Here is a 16,579-nt window from a genome sequence, read left to right as displayed (position 1 = left end):
GTGGGCTATAGCAAGCCTATTTTTTTTTTTTTTTTTTAATATTATTTGGTTTCTAAAGTCTCCCTGAAAAAAAAAACAAAACCTAAAAAAACAGTGGGAGAGTAATATTGCCCTTTCAGCTTGTGTGCCAGTCTTGACTCCTGGGTGTGCCACCTCTCTCCCTCTCATTCAGTGGGCCATAGAAAGCCTATTTATTTTTTTTTTTTAAATATTATTGGGTTTCTAAAGTCTCCCTTAAAAAACAAAAAATACATAAAAAAACAGTGGGAGAGTAATATTGCCCTTTCAGCTTGTGTGCCAGTCTTGACTCCTGGGTGTGCCACCTCTCTCTCTCATTCAGTGGGCCATAGAAAGGCTATTTTTTTTTTTGTTTTTTTAATATTATTTGGTTTCTAAAGTCTCCCTGAAAAAAAAAAAAAAACAGACAAAAAACAGTGGGAGAGTAATATTGCCCTTTCAGCTTGTGTGCCAGTCTTGACTCCTGGGTGTGCCACCTCTCTCCCTTTCATTCAGTGGGCCATAGAAAGCCTATTTATTTTTTTTTTTTAAATATTATTGGGTTTCTAAAGTCTCCCTTAAAAAACAAAAAATACATAAAAAAACAGTGGGAGAGTAATATTGCCCTTTCAGCTTGTGTGCCAGTCTTGACTCCTGGGTGTGCCACCTCTCTCCCTCTCATTCAGTGGGCCATAGAAAGCCTATTTATTTTTTTTTTTAAATATTATTGGGTTTCTAAAGTCTCCCTTAAAAAACAAAAAATACATAAAAAAACAGTGGGAGAGTAATATTGCCCTTTCAGCTTGTGTGCCAGTCTTGACTCCTGGGTGTGCCACCTCTCTCTCTCATTCAGTGGGCCATAGAAAGGCTATTTTTTTTTTGGTTTTTTTAATATTATTTGGTTTCTAAAGTCTCCCTGAAAAAAAAAAAAAACAGACAAAAAACAGTGGGAGAGTAATATTGCCCTTTCAGCTTGTGTGCCAGTCTTGACTCCTGGGTGTGCCACCTCTCTCCCTCTCATTCAGTGGGCCATAGAAAGCCTATTTATTTTTTTTTTTAAATATTATTGGGTTTCTAAAGTCTCCCTTAAAAAACAAAAAATACATAAAAAAACAGTGGGAGAGTAATATTGCCCTTTCAGCTTGTGTGCCAGTCTTGACTCCTGGGTGTGCCACCTCTCTCCCTTTCATTCAGTGGGCCATAGAAAGCCTATTTATTTTTTCCGTGATTTGTGTTCTAAATTCTACCTCAACACAAAAACACTACATCAATCAGTGGGAGAAAAATATTGGCCTCAGTCAGGGCTTGTGTGCCACTGCTGTGTGTGCTATCTCTCATTCAGTGGGCTATAGCAAGCCTCTTTTTTTTTTTTTTTTTTTAATATTATTTGGTTTCTAAAGTCTCCCTGAAAAAAAAAAAAAAACCTAAAAAAACAGTGGGAGAGTAATATTGCCCTTTCAGCTTGTGTGCCAGTCTTGACTCCTGGGTGTGCCACCTCTCTCCCTCTCATTCAGTGGGCCATAGAAAGCCTATTTATTTTTTTTTTAAATATTATTGGGTTTCTAAAGTCTCCCTTAAAAAACAAAAAATACATAAAAAAACAGTGGGAGAGTAATATTGCCCTTTCAGCTTGTGTGCCAGTCTTGACTCCTGGGTGTGCCACCTCTCTCCCTTTCATTCAGTGGGCCATAGAAAGCCTATTTATTTTTTCCGTGATTTGTGTTCTAAATTCTACCTCAACACAAAAACACTACATCAATCAGTGGGAGAAAAATATTGGCCTCAGTCAGGGCTTGTGTGCCACTGCTGTGTGTGCTATCTCTCATTCAGTGGGCTATAGCAAGCCTATTTTTTTTTTTTTTTTTTTAATATTATTTGGTTTCTAAAGTCTCCCTGAAAAAAAAACAAAACCTAAAAAAACAGTGGGAGAGTAATATTGCCCTTTCAGCTTGTGTGCCAGTCTTGACTCCTGGGTGTGCCACCTCTCTCCCTCTCATTCAGTGGGCCATAGAAAGCCTATTTATTTTTTTTTTTAAATATTATTGGGTTTCTAAAGTCTCCCTTAAAAAACAAAAAATACATAAAAAAACAGTGGGAGAGTAATATTGCCCTTTCAGCTTGTGTGCCAGTCTTGACTCCTGGGTGTGCCACCTCTCTCTCTCATTCAGTGGGCCATAGAAAGGCTATTTTTTTTTTGTTTTTTTAATATTATTTGGTTTCTAAAGTCTCCCTGAAAAAAAAAAAAAAACAGACAAAAAACAGTGGGAGAGTAATATTGCCCTTTCAGCTTGTGTGCCAGTCTTGACTCCTGGGTGTGCCACCTCTCTCCCTTTCATTCAGTGGGCCATAGAAAGCCTATTTATTTTTTTTTTTTAAATATTATTGGGTTTCTAAAGTCTCCCTTAAAAAACAAAAAATACATAAAAAAACAGTGGGAGAGTAATATTGCCCTTTCAGCTTGTGTGCCAGTCTTGACTCCTGGGTGTGCCACCTCTCTCCCTCTCATTCAGTGGGCCATAGAAAGCCTATTTATTTTTTTTTTTAAATATTATTGGGTTTCTAAAGTCTCCCTTAAAAAACAAAAAATACATAAAAAAACAGTGGGAGAGTAATATTGCCCTTTCAGCTTGTGTGCCAGTCTTGACTCCTGGGTGTGCCACCTCTCTCTCTCATTCAGTGGGCCATAGAAAGGCTATTTTTTTTTTGGTTTTTTTAATATTATTTGGTTTCTAAAGTCTCCCTGAAAAAAAAAAAAAAAACAGACAAAAAACAGTGGGAGAGTAATATTGCCCTTTCAGCTTGTGTGCCAGTCTTGACTCCTGGGTGTGCCACCTCTCTCCCTTTCATTCAGTGGGCCATAGAAAGCCTATTTATTTTTTTAAAAAAATATTATTGGGTTTCTAAAGTCTCCCTTAAAAAACAAAAAATACATAAAAAAACAGTGGGAGAGTAATATTGCCCTTTCAGCTTGTGTGCCAGTCTTGACTCCTGGGTGTGCCACCTCTCTCCCTCTCATTCAGTGGGCCATAGAAAGCCTATTTATTTATTTTTTTAAATATTATTGGGTTTCTAAAGTCTCCCTTAAAAAACAAAAAATACATAAAAAAACAGTGGGAGAGTAATATTGCCCTTTCAGCTTGTGTGCCAGTCTTGACTCCTGGGTGTGCCACCTCTCTCTCTCATTCAGTGGGCCATAGAAAGGCTATTTTTTTTTTGGTTTTTTTAATATTATTTGGTTTCTAAAGTCTCCCTGAAAAAAAAAAAAAAAACATACAAAAAACAGTGGGAGAGTAATATTGCCCTTTCAGCTTGTGTGCCAGTCTTGACTCCTGGGTGTGCCACCTCTCTCCCTTTCATTCAGTGGGCCATAGAAAGCCTATTTATTTTTTCCGTGATTTGTGTTCTAAATTCTACCTCAACACAAAAACACTACATCAATCAGTGGGAGAAAAATATTGGCCTCAGTCAGGGCTTGTGTGCCACTGCTGTGTGTGCTATCTCTCATTCAGTGGGCTATAGCAAGCCTATTTTTTTTTTTTTTTTTTTTAATATTATTTGGTTTCTAAAGTCTCCCTGAAAAAAAAAAAAAAACCTAAAAAAACAGTGGGAGAGTAATATTGCCCTTTCAGCTTGTGTGCCAGTCTTGACTCCTGGGTGTGCCACCTCTCTCCCTCTCATTCAGTGGGCCATAGAAAGCCTATTTATTTATTTTTTAAAATATTATTGGGTTTCTAAAGTCTCCCTTAAAAAACAAAAAATACATAAAAAAACAGTGGGAGAGTAATATTGCCCTTTCAGCTTGTGTGCCAGTCTTGACTCCTGGGTGTGCCACCTCTCTCCCTTTCATTCAGTGGGCCATAGAAAGCCTATTTATTTTTTCCGTGATTTGTGTTCTAAATTCTACCTCAACACAAAAACACTACATCAATCAGTGGGAGAAAAATATTGGCCTCAGTCAGGGCTTGTGTGCCACTGCTGTGTGTGCTATCTCTCATTCAGTGGGCTATAGCAAGCCTATTTTTTTTTTTTTTTTTTTAATATTATTTGGTTTCTAAAGTCTCCCTGAAAAAAAAAAAAAAACCTAAAAAAACAGTGGGAGAGTAATATTGCCCTTTCAGCTTGTGTGCCAGTCTTGACTCCTGGGTGTGCCACCTCTCTCCCTCTCATTCAGTGGGCCATAGAAAGCCTATTTATTTTTTTTTTTAAATATTATTGGGTTTCTAAAGTCTCCCTTAAAAAACAAAAAATACATAAAAAAACAGTGGGAGAGTAATATTGCCCTTTCAGCTTGTGTGCCAGTCTTGACTCCTGGGTGTGCCACCTCTCTCCCTTTCATTCAGTGGGCCATAGAAAGCCTATTTATTTTTTCCGTGATTTGTGTTCTAAATTCTACCTCAACACAAAAACACTACATCAATCAGTGGGAGAAAAATATTGGCCTCAGTCAGGGCTTGTGTGCCACTGCTGTGTGTGCTATCTCTCATTCAGTGGGCTATAGCAAGCCTCTTTTTTTTTTTTTTTTTTTAATATTATTTGGTTTCTAAAGTCTCCCTGAAAAAAAAAAAAAAACCTAAAAAAACAGTGGGAGAGTAATATTGCCCTTTCAGCTTGTGTGCCAGTCTTGACTCCTGGGTGTGCCACCTCTCTCCCTCTCATTCAGTGGGCCATAGAAAGCCTATTTATTTTTTTTTTAAATATTATTGGGTTTCTAAAGTCTCCCTTAAAAAACAAAAAATACATAAAAAAACAGTGGGAGAGTAATATTGCCCTTTCAGCTTGTGTGCCAGTCTTGACTCCTGGGTGTGCCACCTCTCTCCCTTTCATTCAGTGGGCCATAGAAAGCCTATTTATTTTTTCCGTGATTTGTGTTCTAAATTCTACCTCAACACAAAAACACTACATCAATCAGTGGGAGAAAAATATTGGCCTCAGTCAGGGCTTGTGTGCCACTGCTGTGTGTGCTATCTCTCATTCAGTGGGCTATAGCAAGCCTATTTTTTTTTTTTTTTTTTAATATTATTTGGTTTCTAAAGTCTCCCTGAAAAAAAAAACAAAACCTAAAAAAACAGTGGGAGAGTAATATTGCCCTTTCAGCTTGTGTGCCAGTCTTGACTCCTGGGTGTGCCACCTCTCTCCCTCTCATTCAGTGGGCCATAGAAAGCCTATTTATTTTTTTTTTAAATATTATTGGGTTTCTAAAGTCTCCCTTAAAAAACAAAAAATACATAAAAAAACAGTGGGAGAGTAATATTGCCCTTTCAGCTTGTGTGCCAGTCTTGACTCCTGGGTGTGCCACCTCTCTCTCTCATTCAGTGGGCCATAGAAAGGCTATTTTTTTTTTTGTTTTTTTAATATTATTTGGTTTCTAAAGTCTCCCTGAAAAAAAAAAAAAACAGACAAAAAACAGTGGGAGAGTAATATTGCCCTTTCAGCTTGTGTGCCAGTCTTGACTCCTGGGTGTGCCACCTCTCTCCCTTTCATTCAGTGGGCCATAGAAAGCCTATTTATTTTTTTTTTTAAATATTATTGGGTTTCTAAAGTCTCCCTTAAAAAACAAAAAATACATAAAAAAACAGTGGGAGAGTAATATTGCCCTTTCAGCTTGTGTGCCAGTCTTGACTCCTGGGTGTGCCACCTCTCTCCCTCTCATTCAGTGGGCCATAGAAAGCCTATTTATTATTTTTTTTAAATATTATTGGGTTTCTAAAGTCTCCCTTAAAAAACAAAAAATACATAAAAAAACAGTGGGAGAGTAATATTGCCCTTTCAGCTTGTGTGCCAGTCTTGACTCCTGGGTGTGCCACCTCTCTCTCTCATTCAGTGGGCCATAGAAAGGCTATTTTTTTTTTGGTTTTTTTAATATTATTTGGTTTCTAAAGTCTCCCTGAAAAAAAAAAAAAAAACAGACAAAAAACAGTGGGAGAGTAATATTGCCCTTTCAGCTTGTGTGCCAGTCTTGACTCCTGGGTGTGCCACCTCTCTCCCTTTCATTCAGTGGGCCATAGAAAGCCTATTTATTTTTTTTTTAAAATATTATTGGGTTTCTAAAGTCTCCCTTAAAAAACAAAAAATACATAAAAAAACAGTGGGAGAGTAATATTGCCCTTTCAGCTTGTGTGCCAGTCTTGACTCCTGGGTGTGCCACCTCTCTCCCTCTCATTCAGTGGGCCATAGAAAGCCTATTTATTTATTTTTTTAAATATTATTGGGTTTCTAAAGTCTCCCTTAAAAAACAAAAAATACATAAAAAAACAGTGGGAGAGTAATATTGCCCTTTCAGCTTGTGTGCCAGTCTTGACTCCTGGGTGTGCCACCTCTCTCTCTCATTCAGTGGGCCATAGAAAGGCTATTTTTTTTTGGTTTTTTTAATATTATTTGGTTTCTAAAGTCTCCCTGAAAAAAAAAAAAAAAACATACAAAAAACAGTGGGAGAGTAATATTGCCCTTTCAGCTTGTGTGCCAGTCTTGACTCCTGGGTGTGCCACCTCTCTCCCTTTCATTCAGTGGGCCATAGAAAGCCTATTTATTTTTTCCGTGATTTGTGTTCTAAATTCTACCTCAACACAAAAACACTACATCAATCAGTGGGAGAAAAATATTGGCCTCAGTCAGGGCTTGTGTGCCACTGCTGTGTGTGCTATCTCTCATTCAGTGGGCTATAGCAAGCCTATTTTTTTTTTTTTTTTTTTTAATATTATTTGGTTTCTAAAGTCTCCCTGAAAAAAAAAAAAAACCTAAAAAAACAGTGGGAGAGTAATATTGCCCTTTCAGCTTGTGTGCCAGTCTTGACTCCTGGGTGTGCCACCTCTCTCCCTCTCATTCAGTGGGCCATAGAAAGCCTATTTATTTATTTTTTAAAATATTATTGGGTTTCTAAAGTCTCCCTTAAAAAACAAAAAATACATAAAAAAACAGTGGGAGAGTAATATTGCCCTTTCAGCTTGTGTGCCAGTCTTGACTCCTGGGTGTGCCACCTCTCTCCCTTTCATTCAGTGGGCCATAGAAAGCCTATTTATTTTTTCCGTGATTTGTGTTCTAAATTCTACCTCAACACAAAAACACTACATCAATCAGTGGGAGAAAAATATTGGCCTCAGTCAGGGCTTGTGTGCCACTGCTGTGTGTGCTATCTCTCATTCAGTGGGCTATAGCAAGCCTCTTTTTTTTTTTTTTTTTTAATATTATTTGGTTTCTAAAGTCTCCCTGAAAAAAAAAAAAAAACCTAAAAAAACAGTGGGAGAGTAATATTGCCCTTTCAGCTTGTGTGCCAGTCTTGACTCCTGGGTGTGCCACCTCTCTCCCTCTCATTCAGTGGGCCATAGAAAGCCTATTTATTTTTTTTTAAATATTATTGGGTTTCTAAAGTCTCCCTTAAAAAACAAAAAATACATAAAAAAACAGTGGGAGAGTAATATTGCCCTTTCAGCTTCTGTGCCAGTCTTGACTCCTGGGTGTGCCACCTCTCTCCCTTTCATTCAGTGGGCCATAGAAAGCCTATTTATTTTTTCCGTGATTTGTGTTCTAAATTCTACCTCAACACAAAAACACTACATCAATCAGTGGGAGAAAAATATTGGCCTCAGTCAGGGCTTGTGTGCCACTGCTGTGTGTGCTATCTCTCATTCAGTGGGCTATAGCAAGCCTATTTTTTTTTTTTTTTTTTTTTAATATTATTTGGTTTCTAAAGTCTCCCTGAAAAAAAAAACAAAACCTAAAAAAACAGTGGGAGAGTAATATTGCCCTTTCAGCTTGTGTGCCAGTCTTGACTCCTGGGTGTGCCACCTCTCTCCCTCTCATTCAGTGGGCCATAGAAAGCCTATTTATTTTTTTTAAAAAATATTATTGGGTTTCTAAAGTCTCCCTTAAAAAACAAAAAATACATAAAAAAACAGTGGGAGAGTAATATTGCCCTTTCAGCTTGTGTGCCAGTCTTGACTCCTGGGTGTGCCACCTCTCTCTCTCATTCAGTGGGCCATAGAAAGGCTATTTTTTTTTTGGTTTTTTTAATATTATTTGGTTTCTAAAGTCTCCCTGAAAAAAAAAAAAAACAGACAAAAAACAGTGGGAGAGTAATATTGCCCTTTCAGCTTGTGTGCCAGTCTTGACTCCTGGGTGTGCCACCTCTCTCCCTTTCATTCAGTGGGCCATAGAAAGCCTATTTATTTTTTTTTAAAAAATATTATTGGGTTTCTAAAGTCTCCCTTAAAAAACAAAAAATACATAAAAAAACAGTGGGAGAGTAATATTGCCCTTTCAGCTTGTGTGCCAGTCTTGACTCCTGGGTGTGCCACCTCTCTCCCTCTCATTCAGTGGGCCATAGAAAGCCTATTTTTTTTTTTTTTTTAAATATTATTGGGTTTCTAAAGTCTCCCTTAAAAAACAAAAAATACATAAAAAAACAGTGGGAGAGTAATATTGCCCTTTCAGCTTGTGTGCCAGTCTTGACTCCTGGGTGTGCCACCTCTCTCTCTCATTCAGTGGGCCATAGAAAGGCTATTTTTTTTTTGGTTTTTTTAATATTATTTGGTTTCTAAAGTCTCCCTGAAAAAAAAAAAAAAACATACAAAAAACAGTGGGAGAGTAATATTGCCCTTTCAGCTTGTGTGCCAGTCTTGACTCCTGGGTGTGCCACCTCTCTCCCTTTCATTCAGTGGGCCATAGAAAGCCTATTTATTTTTTTTTTAAAATATTATTGGGTTTCTAAAGTCTCCCTTAAAAAACAAAAAATACATAAAAAAACAGTGGGAGAGTAATATTGCCCTTTCAGCTTGTGTGCCAGTCTTGACTCCTGGGTGTGCCACCTCTCTCCCTCTCATTCAGTGGGCCATAGAAAGCCTATTTATTTATTTTTTTAAATATTATTGGGTTTCTAAAGTCTCCCTTAAAAAACAAAAAATACATAAAAAAACAGTGGGAGAGTAATATTGCCCTTTCAGCTTGTGTGCCAGTCTTGACTCCTGGGTGTGCCACCTCTCTCTCTCATTCAGTGGGCCATAGAAAGGCTATTTTTTTTTGGTTTTTTTAATATTATTTGGTTTCTAAAGTCTCCCTGAAAAAAAAAAAAAAAACATACAAAAAACAGTGGGAGAGTAATATTGCCCTTTCAGCTTGTGTGCCAGTCTTGACTCCTGGGTGTGCCACCTCTCTCCCTTTCATTCAGTGGGCCATAGAAAGCCTATTTATTTTTTTTTTTAAATATTATTGGGTTTCTAAAGTCTCCCTTAAAAAACAAAAAATACATAAAAAAACAGTGGGAGAGTAATATTGCCCTTTCAGCTTGTGTGCCAGTCTTGACTCCTGGGTGTGCCACCTCTCTCCCTCTCATTCAGTGGGCCATAGAAAGCCTATTTATTTATTTTTTAAAATATTATTGGGTTTCTAAAGTCTCCCTTAAAAAACAAAAAATACATAAAAAAACAGTGGGAGAGTAATATTGCCCTTTCAGCTTGTGTGCCAGTCTTGACTCCTGGGTGTGCCACCTCTCTCCCTCTCATTCAGTGGGCCATAGAAAGCCTATTTTTTTTTTTTTTAAATATTATTGGGTTTCTAAAGTCTCCCTTAAAAAACAAAAAATACATAAAAAAACAGTGGGAGAGTAATATTGCCCTTTCAGCTTGTGTGCCAGTCTTGACTCCTGGGTGTGCCACCTCTCTCTCTCATTCAGTGGGCCATAGAAAGGCTATTTTTTTTTTGGTTTTTTTAATATTATTTGGTTTCTAAAGTCTCCCTGAAAAAAAAAAAAAAAACATACAAAAAACAGTGGGAGAGTAATATTGCCCTTTCAGCTTGTGTGCCAGTCTTGACTCCTGGGTGTGCCACCTCTCTCCCTTTCATTCAGTGGGCCATAGAAAGCCTATTTATTTTTTTTTTTAAATATTATTGGGTTTCTAAAGTCTCCCTTAAAAAACAAAAAATACATAAAAAAACAGTGGGAGAGTAATATTGCCCTTTCAGCTTGTGTGCCAGTCTTGACTCCTGGGTGTGCCACCTCTCTCCCTCTCATTCAGTGGGCCATAGAAAGCCTATTTATTTTTTTTTTTAAATATTATTGGGTTTCTAAAGTCTCCCTTAAAAAACAAAAAATACATAAAAAAACAGTGGGAGAGTAATATTGCCCTTTCAGCTTGTGTGCCAGTCTTGACTCCTGGGTGTGCCACCTCTCTCCCTTTCATTCAGTGGGCCATAGAAAGCCTATTTATTTTTTCCGTGATTTGTGTTCTAAATTCTACCTCAACACAAAAACACTACATCAATCAGTGGGAGAAAAATATTGGCCTCAGTCAGGGCTTGTGTGCCACTGCTGTGTGTGCTATCTCTCATTCAGTGGGCTATAGCAAGCCTCTTTTTTTTTTTTTTTTTTAATATTATTTGGTTTCTAAAGTCTCCCTGAAAAAAAAAAAAAAACCTAAAAAAACAGTGGGAGAGTAATATTGCCCTTTCAGCTTGTGTGCCAGTCTTGACTCCTGGGTGTGCCACCTCTCTCCCTCTCATTCAGTGGGCCATAGAAAGCCTATTTATTTTTTTTTTAAATATTATTGGGTTTCTAAAGTCTCCCTTAAAAAACAAAAAATACATAAAATACAGTGGGAGAGTAATATTGCCCTTTCAGCTTGTGTGCCAGTCTTGACTCCTGGGTGTGCCACCTCTCTCCCTTTCATTCAGTGGGCCATAGAAAGCCTATTTATTTTTTCCGTGATTTGTGTTCTAAATTCTACCTCAACACAAAAACACTACATCAATCAGTGGGAGAAAAATATTGGCCTCAGTCAGGGCTTGTGTGCCACTGCTGTGTGTGCTATCTCTCATTCAGTGGGCTATAGCAAGCCTATTTTTTTTTTTTTTTTTTTAATATTATTTGGTTTCTAAAGTCTCCCTGAAAAAAAAACAAAACCTAAAAAAACAGTGGGAGAGTAATATTGCCCTTTCAGCTTGTGTGCCAGTCTTGACTCCTGGGTGTGCCACCTCTCTCCCTCTCATTCAGTGGGCCATAGAAAGCCTATTTATTTATTTTTTTAAATATTATTGGGTTTCTAAAGTCTCCCTTAAAAAACAAAAAATACATAAAAAAACAGTGGGAGAGTAATATTGCCCTTTCAGCTTGTGTGCCAGTCTTGACTCCTGGGTGTGCCACCTCTCTCTCTCATTCAGTGGGCCATAGAAAGGCTATTTTTTTTTTTGTTTTTTTAATATTATTTGGTTTCTAAAGTCTCCCTGAAAAAAAAAAAAAAACAGACAAAAAACAGTGGGAGAGTAATATTGCCCTTTCAGCTTGTGTGCCAGTCTTGACTCCTGGGTGTGCCACCTCTCTCCCTTTCATTCAGTGGGCCATAGAAAGCCTATTTATTTTTTTTTTTAAAATATTATTGGGTTTCTAAAGTCTCCCTTAAAAAACAAAAAATACATAAAAAAACAGTGGGAGAGTAATATTGCCCTTTCAGCTTGTGTGCCAGTCTTGACTCCTGGGTGTGCCACCTCTCTCCCTCTCATTCAGTGGGCCATAGAAAGCCTATTTATTTTTTTTTTTAAATATTATTGGGTTTCTAAAGTCTCCCTTAAAAAACAAAAAATACATAAAAAAACAGTGGGAGAGTAATATTGCCCTTTCAGCTTGTGTGCCAGTCTTGACTCCTGGGTGTGCCACCTCTCTCTCTCATTCAGTGGGCCATAGAAAGGCTATTTTTTTTTTGGTTTTTTTAATATTATTTGGTTTCTAAAGTCTCCCTGAAAAAAAAAAAAAAAACAGACAAAAAACAGTGGGAGAGTAATATTGCCCTTTCAGCTTGTGTGCCAGTCTTGACTCCTGGGTGTGCCACCTCTCTCCCTTTCATTCAGTGGGCCATAGAAAGCCTATTTATTTTTTTTAAAAAATATTATTGGGTTTCTAAAGTCTCCCTTAAAAAACAAAAAATACATAAAAAAACAGTGGGAGAGTAATATTGCCCTTTCAGCTTGTGTGCCAGTCTTGACTCCTGGGTGTGCCACCTCTCTCCCTCTCATTCAGTGGGCCATAGAAAGCCTATTTATTTATTTTTTAAAATATTATTGGGTTTCTAAAGTCTCCCTTAAAAAACAAAAAATACATAAAAAAACAGTGGGAGAGTAATATTGCCCTTTCAGCTTGTGTGCCAGTCTTGACTCCTGGGTGTGCCACCTCTCTCTCTCATTCAGTGGGCCATAGAAAGGCTATTTTTTTTTTGGTTTTTTAAATATTATTTGGTTTCTAAAGTCTCCCTGAAAAAAAAAAAAAAAACATACAAAAAACAGTGGGAGAGTAATATTGCCCTTTCAGCTTGTGTGCCAGTCTTGACTCCTGGGTGTGCCACCTCTCTCCCTTTCATTCAGTGGGCCATAGAAAGCCTATTTATTTTTTCCGTGATTTGTGTTCTAAATTCTACCTCAACACAAAAACACTACATCAATCAGTGGGAGAAAAATATTGGCCTCAGTCAGGGCTTGTGTGCCACTGCTGTGTGTGCTATCTCTCATTCAGTGGGCTATAGCAAGCCTATTTTTTTTTTTTTTTTTTTTAATATTATTTGGTTTCTAAAGTCTCCCTGAAAAAAAAAAAAAAACCTAAAAAAACAGTGGGAGAGTAATATTGCCCTTTCAGCTTGTGTGCCAGTCTTGACTCCTGGGTGTGCCACCTCTCTCCCTCTCATTCAGTGGGCCATAGAAAGCCTATTTATTTATTTTTTAAAATATTATTGGGTTTCTAAAGTCTCCCTTAAAAAACAAAAAATACATAAAAAAACAGTGGGAGAGTAATATTGCCCTTTCAGCTTGTGTGCCAGTCTTGACTCCTGGGTGTGCCACCTCTCTCCCTTTCATTCAGTGGGCCATAGAAAGCCTATTTATTTTTTCCGTGATTTGTGTTCTAAATTCTACCTCAACACAAAAACACTACATCAATCAGTGGGAGAAAAATATTGGCCTCAGTCAGGGCTTGTGTGCCACTGCTGTGTGTGCTATCTCTCATTCAGTGGGCTATAGCAAGCCTATTTTTTTTTTTTTTTTTTAATATTATTTGGTTTCTAAAGTCTCCCTGAAAAAAAAAAAAAAACCTAAAAAAACAGTGGGAGAGTAATATTGCCCTTTCAGCTTGTGTGCCAGTCTTGACTCCTGGGTGTGCCACCTCTCTCCCTCTCATTCAGTGGGCCATAGAAAGCCTATTTATTTTTTTTTTTTAAATATTATTGGGTTTCTAAAGTCTCCCTTAAAAAACAAAAAATACATAAAAAAACAGTGGGAGAGTAATATTGCCCTTTCAGCTTGTGTGCCAGTCTTGACTCCTGGGTGTGCCACCTCTCTCCCTTTCATTCAGTGGGCCATAGAAAGCCTATTTATTTTTTCCGTGATTTGTGTTCTAAATTCTACCTCAACACAAAAACACTACATCAATCAGTGGGAGAAAAATATTGGCCTCAGTCAGGGCTTGTGTGCCACTGCTGTGTGTGCTATCTCTCATTCAGTGGGCTATAGCAAGCCTCTTTTTTTTTTTTTTTTTTTAATATTATTTGGTTTCTAAAGTCTCCCTGAAAAAAAAAAAAAAACCTAAAAAAACAGTGGGAGAGTAATATTGCCCTTTCAGCTTGTGTGCCAGTCTTGACTCCTGGGTGTGCCACCTCTCTCCCTCTCATTCAGTGGGCCATAGAAAGCCTATTTATTTTTTTTTTAAATATTATTGGGTTTCTAAAGTCTCCCTTAAAAAACAAAAAATACATAAAAAAACAGTGGGAGAGTAATATTGCCCTTTCAGCTTGTGTGCCAGTCTTGACTCCTGGGTGTGCCACCTCTCTCCCTTTCATTCAGTGGGCCATAGAAAGCCTATTTATTTTTTCCGTGATTTGTGTTCTAAATTCTACCTCAACACAAAAACACTACATCAATCAGTGGGAGAAAAATATTGGCCTCAGTCAGGGCTTGTGTGCCACTGCTGTGTGTGCTATCTCTCATTCAGTGGGCTATAGCAAGCCTATTTTTTTTTTTTTTTTTTAATATTATTTGGTTTCTAAAGTCTCCCTGAAAAAAAAAACAAAACCTAAAAAAACAGTGGGAGAGTAATATTGCCCTTTCAGCTTGTGTGCCAGTCTTGACTCCTGGGTGTGCCACCTCTCTCCCTCTCATTCAGTGGGCCATAGAAAGCCTATTTATTTTTTTTTTTAAATATTATTGGGTTTCTAAAGTCTCCCTTAAAAAACAAAAAATACATAAAAAAACAGTGGGAGAGTAATATTGCCCTTTCAGCTTGTGTGCCAGTCTTGACTCCTGGGTGTGCCACCTCTCTCTCTCATTCAGTGGGCCATAGAAAGGCTATTTTTTTTTTGTTTTTTTAATATTATTTGGTTTCTAAAGTCTCCCTGAAAAAAAAAAAAAAACAGACAAAAAACAGTGGGAGAGTAATATTGCCCTTTCAGCTTGTGTGCCAGTCTTGACTCCTGGGTGTGCCACCTCTCTCCCTTTCATTCAGTGGGCCATAGAAAGCCTATAGATTTTTTTTTTTTAAATATTATTGGGTTTCTAAAGTCTCCCTTAAAAAACAAAAAATACATAAAAAAACAGTGGGAGAGTAATATTGCCCTTTCAGCTTGTGTGCCAGTCTTGACTCCTGGGTGTGCCACCTCTCTCCCTCTCATTCAGTGGGCCATAGAAAGCCTATTTATTTTTTTTTTAAATATTATTGGGTTTCTAAAGTCTCCCTTAAAAAACAAAAAATACATAAAAAAACAGTGGGAGAGTAATATTGCCCTTTCAGCTTGTGTGCCAGTCTTGACTCCTGGGTGTGCCACCTCTCTCTCTCATTCAGTGGGCCATAGAAAGGCTATTTTTTTTTTGGTTTTTTTAATATTATTTGGTTTCTAAAGTCTCCCTGAAAAAAAAAAAAAAAACAGACAAAAAACAGTGGGAGAGTAATATTGCCCTTTCAGCTTGTGTGCCAGTCTTGACTCCTGGGTGTGCCACCTCTCTCCCTTTCATTCAGTGGGCCATAGAAAGCCTATTTATTTTTTTAAAAAAATATTATTGGGTTTCTAAAGTCTCCCTTAAAAAACAAAAAATACATAAAAAAACAGTGGGAGAGTAATATTGCCCTTTCAGCTTGTGTGCCAGTCTTGACTCCTGGGTGTGCCACCTCTCTCCCTCTCATTCAGTGGGCCATAGAAAGCCTATTTATTTATTTTTTTAAATATTATTGGGTTTCTAAAGTCTCCCTTAAAAAACAAAAAATACATAAAAAAACAGTGGGAGAGTAATATTGCCCTTTCAGCTTGTGTGCCAGTCTTGACTCCTGGGTGTGCCACCTCTCTCTCTCATTCAGTGGGCCATAGAAAGGCTATTTTTTTTTGGTTTTTTTAATATTATTTGGTTTCTAAAGTCTCCCTGAAAAAAAAAAAAAAAACATACAAAAAACAGTGGGAGAGTAATATTGCCCTTTCAGCTTGTGTGCCAGTCTTGACTCCTGGGTGTGCCACCTCTCTCCCTTTCATTCAGTGGGCCATAGAAAGCCTATTTATTTTTTCCGTGATTTGTGTTCTAAGTTCTACCTCAACACAAAAACACTACATCAATCAGTGGGAGAAAAATATTGGCCTCAGTCAGGGCTTGTGTGCCACTGCTGTGTGTGCTATCTCTCATTCAGTGGGCTATAGCAAGCCTATTTTTTTTTTTTTTTTTTTTTTATATTATTTGGTTTCTAAAGTCTCCCTGAAAAAAAAAAAAAAACCTAAAAAAACAGTGGGAGAGTAATATTGCCCTTTCAGCTTGTGTGCCAGTCTTGACTCCTGGGTGTGCCACCTCTCTCCCTCTCATTCAGTGGGCCATAGAAAGCCTATTTATTTATTTTTTAAAATATTATTGGGTTTCTAAAGTCTCCCTTAAAAAACAAAAAATACATAAAAAAACAGTGGGAGAGTAATATTGCCCTTTCAGCTTGTGTGCCAGTCTTGACTCCTGGGTGTGCCACCTCTCTCCCTTTCATTCAGTGGGCCATAGAAAGCCTATTTATTTTTTCCGTGATTTGTGTTCTAAATTCTACCTCAACACAAAAACACTACATCAATCAGTGGGAGAAAAATATTGGCCTCAGTCAGGGCTTGTGTGCCACTGCTGTGTGTGCTATCTCTCATTCAGTGGGCTATAGCAAGCCTCTTTTTTTTTTTTTTTTTTAATATTATTTGGTTTCTAAAGTCTCCCTGAAAAAAAAAAAAAACCTAAAAAAACAGTGGGAGAGTAATATTGCCCTTTCAGCTTGTGTGCCAGTCTTGACTCCTGGGTGTGCCACCTCTCTCCCTCTCATTCAGTGGGCCATAGAAAGCCTATTTATTTTTTTTTAAATATTATTGGGTTTCTAAAGTCTCCCTTAAAAAACAAAAAATACATAAAAAAACAGTGGGAGAGTAATATTGCCCTTTCAGCTTGTGTGCCAGTCTTGACTCCTGGGTGTGCCACCTCTCTCCCTTTCATTCAGTGGGCCATAGAAAGCCTATTTATTTTTTCCGTGATTTGTGTTCTAAATTCTACCTCAACACAAAAACACTACATCAATCAGTGGGAGAAAAATATTGGCCTCAGTCAGGGCTTGTGTGCC

The sequence above is a fragment of the Ranitomeya variabilis genome, chromosome 1 (assembly GCF_051348905.1).
Source record: "Ranitomeya variabilis isolate aRanVar5 chromosome 1, aRanVar5.hap1, whole genome shotgun sequence".
In the NCBI taxonomy this organism is placed as follows: Eukaryota; Metazoa; Chordata; class Amphibia; order Anura; family Dendrobatidae; genus Ranitomeya; species Ranitomeya variabilis.
Note: the sequence above shows the minus strand (reverse complement) of the source record.